This window comes from Mustela nigripes, chromosome 13 (genome assembly GCF_022355385.1).
Source record: "Mustela nigripes isolate SB6536 chromosome 13, MUSNIG.SB6536, whole genome shotgun sequence".
Classification (NCBI taxonomy): Eukaryota; Metazoa; Chordata; class Mammalia; order Carnivora; family Mustelidae; genus Mustela; species Mustela nigripes.
Window position 1 is genome coordinate 32,122,998 of NC_081569.1, and position 9,228 is coordinate 32,132,225.

General features: G+C 37.9%; 1 long non-coding RNA gene across 2 annotated transcripts in view; it reads right to left on the reverse strand.

The window, feature by feature from the left end:
- Positions 1–9,228, reverse strand: part of LOC131999204 (uncharacterized) — a 45,550-nt gene that overhangs the window by 19,114 nt on the left and 17,208 nt on the right. The gene's annotated exons all lie outside the window — the stretch shown is intronic.

Consider the following 9,228-nt stretch of genomic DNA (forward strand, 5'->3'; position numbering starts at 1 on the left):
AAGCACTCAAAGGAACAGTTTCAAAACCCGGTACTTCTCCTGCCCAGGGACCCATTTCTCCTCAGCAGCACAGCTCTGAGGAGGGACCTCCTTGACTGGGGGAGTGGGGAGGAAAGGGGGATACACAGACAAAATTATCAGAGGGCACTGAAGGAATATTCCCTGCTGTCTGCTTTAGGATTTCAGTAGGAGGTCCGCACAAGGACCTCTGGGAGTACCCTGTTCCAGGTTCTTCTGCCTACCAGCCTGTAGGCAACTCCAAAGGATGGTGCTAAGCCTACACCTCCCCTCACCCACTACCTCTGCTGCCAGCTTCTGGACTGGCTTTTTTAACAGGCAGCCCTGAGTGCTGCTCCAGAACCAGCTCAAGTGGGGAGAAGCCAAAACCTGAGCTATTGCACCACCTTCTGGGAAACCAAAGAAAGGTCTGCAATGGCCACTCTGTTGAACTATACCAAAGTAGACAACTGAGAACAGTGTGCTCTTTCAGTGCGAGGGCAGAGCTACATCTAATAGAGCACTATAAAAACCACAGTAATACGGAATCACCAAACATTCCCTAGCTGAACTGAAGGTGCAAACTATGATTTAACTGACAATTCAAAATAGCGATTATAAAGAATCTGATGAGCTTATAAGAAAATGCATGTGATTCAATTTAGGGATAAAATGATTGAACAGGAGTTTTGGGGTTTTTTTGTTGTTGTTTGTTTTTGTTTTGTTTTTACCAAGGAGTTTGAAATTTTTGAAAACAACCAAATTCTGGAACTGACAAATTCAGTGAATGAGATGAAGAAATGCATTAGAGAGCTTAGGAAATAGGGCAGATCAGATTGAAGAAGGAATTAATGACTTAGAGAATAGGAATTTAGAAATGATCCAGGAGAGGAGAACTAAGATTTAAAAACAAACAGGGGCGCCTGGGTGGCTCGGTGGGTTAAGCTGCTGCCTTCGGCTCAGGTCATGATCTCAGGGTCCTGGGATCGAGTCCCACATCGGGCTCTCTGTTCAGCAGGGGGCCTGCTTCCCTTCATCTCTATCTGCCTGCTTCTCTGCCTGCTTGTGATCTGTCTGTCAAATAAATAAATAAAATCTTTAAAAAAACAAACAAACAAAAAAATGAAGAAATGCTGCAAGAGCTATCATGTATGATGAGAAAAACAGAATAGTCTACCAGAAGGAGAAGGGGAAAAGTATATTTAGAGAAATAGAACAGAACTTCCCAAACCTGCCTGGGGAAGGAACTGAAGAAGTCTAAGCTAACAGAACAGAACACTATTATCTCAATGCAAAAAAATGCTCCGAGACACATTATAATTAATCTGTTTTTTAAAAAAGGTACCCAGGGAACAAAGAACGTAACCTATAAAGGAATCTCCATTAGCTTATTGATGGGTTTCTCAAATTCTATTCCACCAGGAGGAGGTGGAATGGCCCATTCAAGGTGCTAAAAAATAAAAACTGGTAACCCAGAATACTTTATCTGAAAAAGATATGCTACAGGTATGAAGGAGAAATAAAGGCTTTCCCTACTAAAACAGGGAGCTCACTACTAGACCTGCCTTGCAAGGAGTAGGGAAAGGAGTTCTCCAAGCTGAAATGGAAAGATGCTAATTAGTGACATAAAAGCACATGAAATAACCTATTGCAGACAAAGGTGAAAAACATTTAGAAAACTATATTAAAATGATGTGTTAACCACTTAATTATAAAAACTTAAGAAAAAGAGCTACAACAAAAAACTTATCACCACTAATTCCTCAATGAATTCACTGCAAAAAAAGGTAAACGCTGACATCAGAAATATAAAAGGGGAGGAGTAAAAGGGTGAAAAGAAAGTGCTATCAGGATAAAAAGGACTCTTTAGATGTTTTATGTAAGTCACATGGCAATCACAAAGCAAAAGTCTAGAAAAAAGTCACAAAACATAAAAAAGGGGAGACTGAGCAAATCATGGAAAACCACCATGTTATAAAGGCAGACAGAAATGGAAAAAGAAACAACCAGAAGGCTAAATATAAGAGGCAGTACTATTATGTCCAAAATATAAATACAAAATACAAATTCAATACAAAAAAATACAAATCAATAATCACTCAATATAAATGGACTGAATTCATCAATCAAAAGGCATAGAGTAGCTTTATGGATAAAAACAAGACCCAAACATATGCGGCCTATAAGAAACTCATCTCAACTTTTTAAGATACGCACAGGCTCAAGGTGAAGGAATTAAGAGAATGTTACAGGCAAGTGGAAACCAAATGAAAGCAGGCATAGCTTAACTTACATCAGACAAAAAAGTCAAGCCTAAAAACAAAGAGACAAAGAAGGTCATTAAATAATGATAAAACAGTCAATACAGCAGGAAGATATAACAATAATAAACATATGTGCATCCAACATTGTATCACTAAAATTTATTAAGCAAATACAGATCTAAAGGGAGAAACAACAATACAGTAATAGTGGGGACTTCAGTACCCCACTGTCAGCAATAAATCATCTAGGCAGAAAGTCAACAAACTAAATTGAACTATAGAACCAAAGAACTTAACAGACCTATTAGAGCATTCTATGTAACAGAGGCAGAATACAAATCCTTCTTCAGTGCACATGAATTATTTTCCAGAACAGATGACTGATAAGGCATAAAACAAATTTCAGCAAATTTATGAAGACTGAAACCACATCAACTATCTTTTCTGACCATTAAGGTATGAAACTAGTAATCAATAAGGGGGACACTGGAAAATTTACGAACATGTAGAAACCACACACCATAATTTTGAAAAACAAATGTGTCAAAGAAGAAATCAAAAGGGAAATAAAATATTTATCTTGAAACAAATGCAAACAGCATATCAAATCTTACAGAATGCAGTAAAAGCGGTTCTGAGAGGAAAGTTTATAGCAATAAACACATGTTAAGGAATTAGAAAAATCACAAATTACCTTTCCACCAAAGAATAGGGAAAACAAGCCCCAAATTAGCAAAAGGCAGGAGATTAATAAAGATCAGATTAATAAATGAAATAGGGAAAAATGCAAAGGATCAATAAAACTAAAGGCTGGTCCTTTGTAATGGTAAACAAAGTCTTTAGCCAGACTAAGGAAAAAAGAAAGACTCAAATAAATGAAAAAGGACACATTACAATTGATACTACAGAAATACATAGGACCATAAGAGAATACTATAAACAATTGTACGTCAACAAATTAGATAACCTGAAAAAATGAATAAATTTCTAGAAACACACAATTCACCAAGCTAAGTCAGGAAGAAATGGAATATCTGAAAGGATAAATAATGAAGAAAGGGGTTGAATCAGTAATCAAAACCCTCCCAACACAGAAGACCCCAGGACCAGATGGCTTCACAGGCAAATTCTACCAAACCTTCAAAGAAGAATTAACAGCAGTCTTCTCAAACTCTTGCAAAAAATTGAGGTAGGGATAGTTCCAAATTCATTCGATAAGGCCAAATACCAAAGAGAGATGAGGAACTACAAGAAAACTAGATCAGTATCCCTGATTAATATAAATGCAGAAATCCTCAACAAAATATTAGCAAACTGAATTCAAGAACACATAAAAAGAATTAAACACCATGACCAAGTGGGATTTATCTCTGGGAAGCAAGGATGGTTCAACATAAGCCAATCAATAAACGTAATATATCACATTAATACAATGAAAGATAAAAATCACATGATCAAAAAAATCACATGATCAACTTAATAGACACAAAAAAGCAACTGACAAAAATACAACATACTTTCATGGTAAAAACCCTTATAAATGGGATAGAAATGGAACATAAAAAGGCCAAATACAACAAACCCACAAGTAACATACTCAGTGGAGGAAAAAAAAAAATGAAAGCTTTCCTTCCAAGATCAGGAATAAGACCAGCTTTTCTACTCTCAGCACTCTTATTCAACATAGTACTGGAAGTCCTTGCCTGATGGATTAGGCAAGACAACTAAAATCCATCCAAATTGAGAAGGATGAAGTAAAACTGTCACTATTTTCAGATGATAGGATTCTGTGCATTGAAAATCCCAAGGCTCAACCAAAAAACTGTTGGAGCTAGCCAATGATTTCAGTAAAGCTGCAGGATACAAAACCAACACACTGACATCAGTTGCATTTCTATACACTAGGTGTGAAACACCTGAAAAAGAAACAAACTTTTCCTGAGGGGATTTTGGGAGGATGGCAGAGAAGGAGAATCTGAGCTTACCTTGTCCCGTGGACACACTGAGACAACAGCTACATCTATATGACTAACTCCAAAAATGACCTGAAGACTGAGAGAACAGACCTTCCAGAGCCCCGTCCACTAATGAAACCGCTGCTGCTGCAGAGGCCTCTCAACTCCCAGGATGCCACAGCAGGCAAAGCAGGTAAGTGCATCCAGCCACAAGAGGGCACACACAGCCCACAAAGGGGAAACCTCTGGAGCATCTGGTTCTGGTGACCATGAAGAGAACGCACATGAGGAGAGGCACCACAGGACCTCTTCTACACAAGGCCACTATTTTCAAGACCAGGAGATACAGTGATCTACCTAAAACATAAAAACAGACAAAATAAGGAGACAAAGGAATATGTCCCAAATTAAAGAACAAAACAAAATCACAGTAAAAGAGCTAAATGAAACGGATAATATGCTTGATAAAAAATTTAAAGTAAAAAAAAAAAAAATTTAAAGTAATGGTCATAAAGATGCTCAATGGACCCGAGAAAAGACATCATCAAGTATGACAACATTTCACATTATAGAGTGCCGGAAGGGGAGAGAGAGAGGGCAGAAAATCATTTGAAGAAATAAGAGCTGAGAATTTCCCCACTCTGGAGAAGGAAACAAACATCCGAGTTCAGGAAGCCAAGACAGCCCCTAACAAGGTGAACCAAAGGAGGTTCAGACCAAAACATGTAAGAACTAAAATGGCAAAAAGTAATGATAAAGACACAATTTTAAAAGCAGCAAACCAAAACAAAACAAGATACAAGGGAAAACTTCATAAAGCTATCAGCTGATTTTTCAACAGAAACTATGCAGGCCAGAAGAACATGGCATGATATATTCAAAGGTCTAAAAGGGAAATACTTATACCAAGAATAATTTACCCAGCAAGGTTATCACTCAGAAATGAAGGAGAGATAAAGTTTCCCAAACAAACAGAAAGTTAAACTGGCCTTGTAAGAAATTATAAAGGGTTTTCTTTAATTGGAAAGAAAAAAAAAAGGCCATAACTAGAAGAAAATAATGAAAGGTAAAAACTTCACAAGTAAAAAGAAACCTATGGGGCACCTGAGTGGCTCAATCGTTAAACCTCTGCCTCTGGCTCAGGTCATGATCCCAGGGTCCTTGGATCGAGCCCCGCATCGGGCTCTCTGCTCAGAGGGAAGCCTGCTTCTCCCTTTCCCACTCGCCCTGCTTGTGTTCCCTCTCTTGCTGTGTCTCTCTTTGTCAAATAAATAAATAAAATCTTTAAAAGAAAAAAAATACAATAAAGGTAGTATGTTAATCACTTATAAAGCCAATGTGGAAGTTAAAACACAATTATCTCTACAAAACTAAGTAAAGCATATACAAAAGAATGTAAAATATGACATCATATACATAAAACATGGAGAGGGGAGTAAAAATTTAGAGGTTTTAGAATGTGTTCAAACTTAACAGATTATCACCTTAATATAGATTGCCATATACATAAGATGTTGTACTTGAACCCAATGGTAATCAAAAATCAAAAACCTGTAACAGAGGGGTGCCCTGTGTGGCTCAGTTAGTTAAACAGCTGCTTTCAGCTCAGGTCATAGTCCTAGGGGGGTCCTGCGATGGAGACCCGGGTCTGGCTCCCTGCTCAGTGGGGTGGTCTACTTCTCCCTCCCTCTGTTGCTCCCCATCCTGTACTTTCTTATGTGTGTTCTCTCTCTCTCTCAAGTAAATAAATAAAATCTTAAAAAAAAAACAAAAAACCTGTAACAGATGCACAAAAATAAAAAGAGAAAAGATTCCAAGCATAACAACAAAACAAACCATCAGACCACAAGGGAAAAGAGGAAAAGACGTAGAAAAAAAGCAGAGAAAAGCTACAAAACAACCAGAAAACAATGAACAAAATGGCAATAGGTACATACCTATCAACAATTATTTTTAAATGGAAATGGACAAAATGCTCTAATCTAAATATACAGAGTGACTCATTGGTTAAAAAAAGAAACAAGACCCATTTATGTGCTGCTTACAAGAGACTCACTTCAGACTAAAAGACAGGTACAGACTGAAAGTGAAGGGATGGAAAAGCATACACCATGCGAATGGCAGCTAAAAGAAAAATAAAGCCATAGTCCTATAAAACAAAACAAACTTCACTATTATTACTTTTTTCAAGATTTATTTATTTGAGAGAGAGCAAGAGAGAGAGGGAGAGAGAGAGCACATGCACATGTGTGTGGGGAGGGGCAGAGGGAGAGGGAACCTCAAGCAGACTCCATGCAGAGCCCAACACGGGGCTCATTCATGAACCTGAGATCACAACCTGAGCCGAATTGGAGTCTCACACTCAACTGACTGCACAATCCAGGTGCCCCTAGACAAAATGGGTTTTAACACAATGTAGCAAAAGACAAAAAGAACACTACAAAATGATAAAGGGATCAATCCTACAAGAGGGTATGACAATTGTGAATATCTATGCACCCAACATGCAAAACCTAAATACATAAAAGCAAATATTAATAGACATAAGGGGAGAAACTAACAGTTTTTGTTTTTTTATGATAATAGTAGGGGATTTTAACACCTCTCTTAACATCAATAGCTAGATCATCCAGACAGAAAATCCATAAGGGAACAATGGCTTTAAACAACAAATTACTAGGAATAAACTTAACCAAAGAGGTGAAGAACTTGTCCTCTGAAAACAATAAAAACACTGAGGAAAGAAATTGATGATGACACAAACTACCATGCTCATAAATTAGAAGAATTAATATTGTTAAAATGTCCATACTACCCAAAGCAAACTATAGATTCAATGTAATTCCTATCAAAATACCAACAGCATTTTTCCCAGAACTGAAATGAGTAATCCTAAAATTTCTATGAAATCACAAAAGACCTCAAACAGCCAAAGCAATCTTGAGAAAGAAGAACAAAGCCAGAGGTATCACAATTTCAGATTTTAAGATTTACTACAAAGCTATGGTAATTAAGTACTGGCATAAGAGTAGATGCATAGAACAGTGGAACACAACAGGGAGCCCAGAAATAAATTCACACTTATGTGGTCAATCAATCTATAACAAAGGAGGCGAGAATATACAATGAGGAAAAGACAGTTTTTTGATAAATCGGTATTGGGAAAACTGGACAGCTACATGCAAAAAAATGAAACTGGATCACTTCCTTACACCATACACACAAATAAACTCAGAATGGATTAAAGACCTAAATGAGAAACCTGAAACCATCAAAATATAAAAGAAAACATAAGCAGTAATCTCACGGAATTTGTCCTTAGCAACATATATATGGATCTGTCTACTCAGGCAAGGGAAACAAAAACAGAAGTAAACTACTGGGACCACATTAAAATAAAAAGCTTTTGGAGTGCCTGGGTGGCTCAGTCATTATGCATCTGCCTTTGGCTCAGGCTATGATCCCAGGGTCCTGGGATTGAGCCCCACATTGGGCTCCCTGCTCAGTGGAGAGCCTGCTTCTCCCTCTCCCTCTGCTGCTCCCCCTGCTTATGCACTCTCTTTCTGTCAAATAAATAAATAAAATCTAAAATAAAAAGCTCTTGCACAGCAAAAGAAACCATCAACAAAACAAAAAGGCAACCCAGTGAATGGGAGAAGATACTTACAAATGATATATCCAATAAGGGGTTCATATCCAAAATATGTATAAAACTCATGCAGCTCAACACCAAAAAAATACAAATAATGTGATTTAAAGATAAGCAGAGGACCTGAGTAGACATTTTTCCTAAGAACACATACAGATCGCCAACAGACACATGAAAAGATGCTCGACATCATTCATCATCAGCAAAATGCAAATCAAAACCACAACGATGTATCATCTTACACCTGTCAGAATGCCTAGTATCAAAAAGACAAGAAATAACAAGTTTTGATGAGGATGTAGGGAAGAGAACCCTCATGCCCTCCTGGTGGGAATGCAAACTGGTATAGCCACTGTGGAAAACAGTATGGATCTCCCTCAAAAAATTAAAAATAGGACTACCATATGATCAAGTAATTCCACTACTGGACATTTACCACCCCCCAAACGAACACTAATTTGTTTTTTTTTTTAAATAGATTTTATTTGTTTATTTGGCAGAGAGACAGAGATCACAAATAGGCAGTAAGGCAGTCGGAGGGAGAGGGGGAAGCAGGTTCCCCGCCGAGCAGAGAGCCCAATGTGGGGCTCGATCCCAGGACCCCAAGATCACGACCTGAGCCAAAGGCAGAGGCTTAACCCACTGAGCCACCCAGGCGCGTCACGAACACTAATTTGAAAAGACATATTCCCTTGTATGTTCACTGCAGCATCGTGTACAATAGCCAAGATATGGAAGCCACCCAAGTGTCCATCATGGATGAATAAAGATGTGGCACGCGTACGCACACACACACACACATATACACACACAGAGGAAATGTCACTTGGCTATAAAAAAGAACTAGATCTTGCCATTTGCAACAACCTGAATGGACTGAGAGTGTATAATTCTGAGTGAAATAAGTTAGGGAAAGATAAATACCATATGATTTCACTTATATGTGGAATCTAAAAAAACAAAACAGACTCAAGTACAGAGAACAAACTGGTGGTTGCCAGAAGGAGAGATGGGTGGAGGGATGGGCACAATAAAGGGGACTAGACGTACAAACTTCCAGTTGTGAAATAAGTAAGTCACAAAGATGAGAGTACAGAGTAGAGAATATAGTAAGTGATGTCATAATAAAGTTGTATAGTAACAGTGACTACACTTATCATGGTGAGCAATGAGTAAGGTGCAGAACTGTGGAATCAATCTGCTTGAAACTAACAAACATTGCAACTAACAAACACTTGAAACTAACAAAACATTGTATGTCAATTATGTTTCAATGAAAGGATTGTCAAGTCTAAGAAAAAGATAATAATGGTCACACCCACACAAAAAAGAAGGCTTTCTCAGTAATAGTAGCATCAAAAAA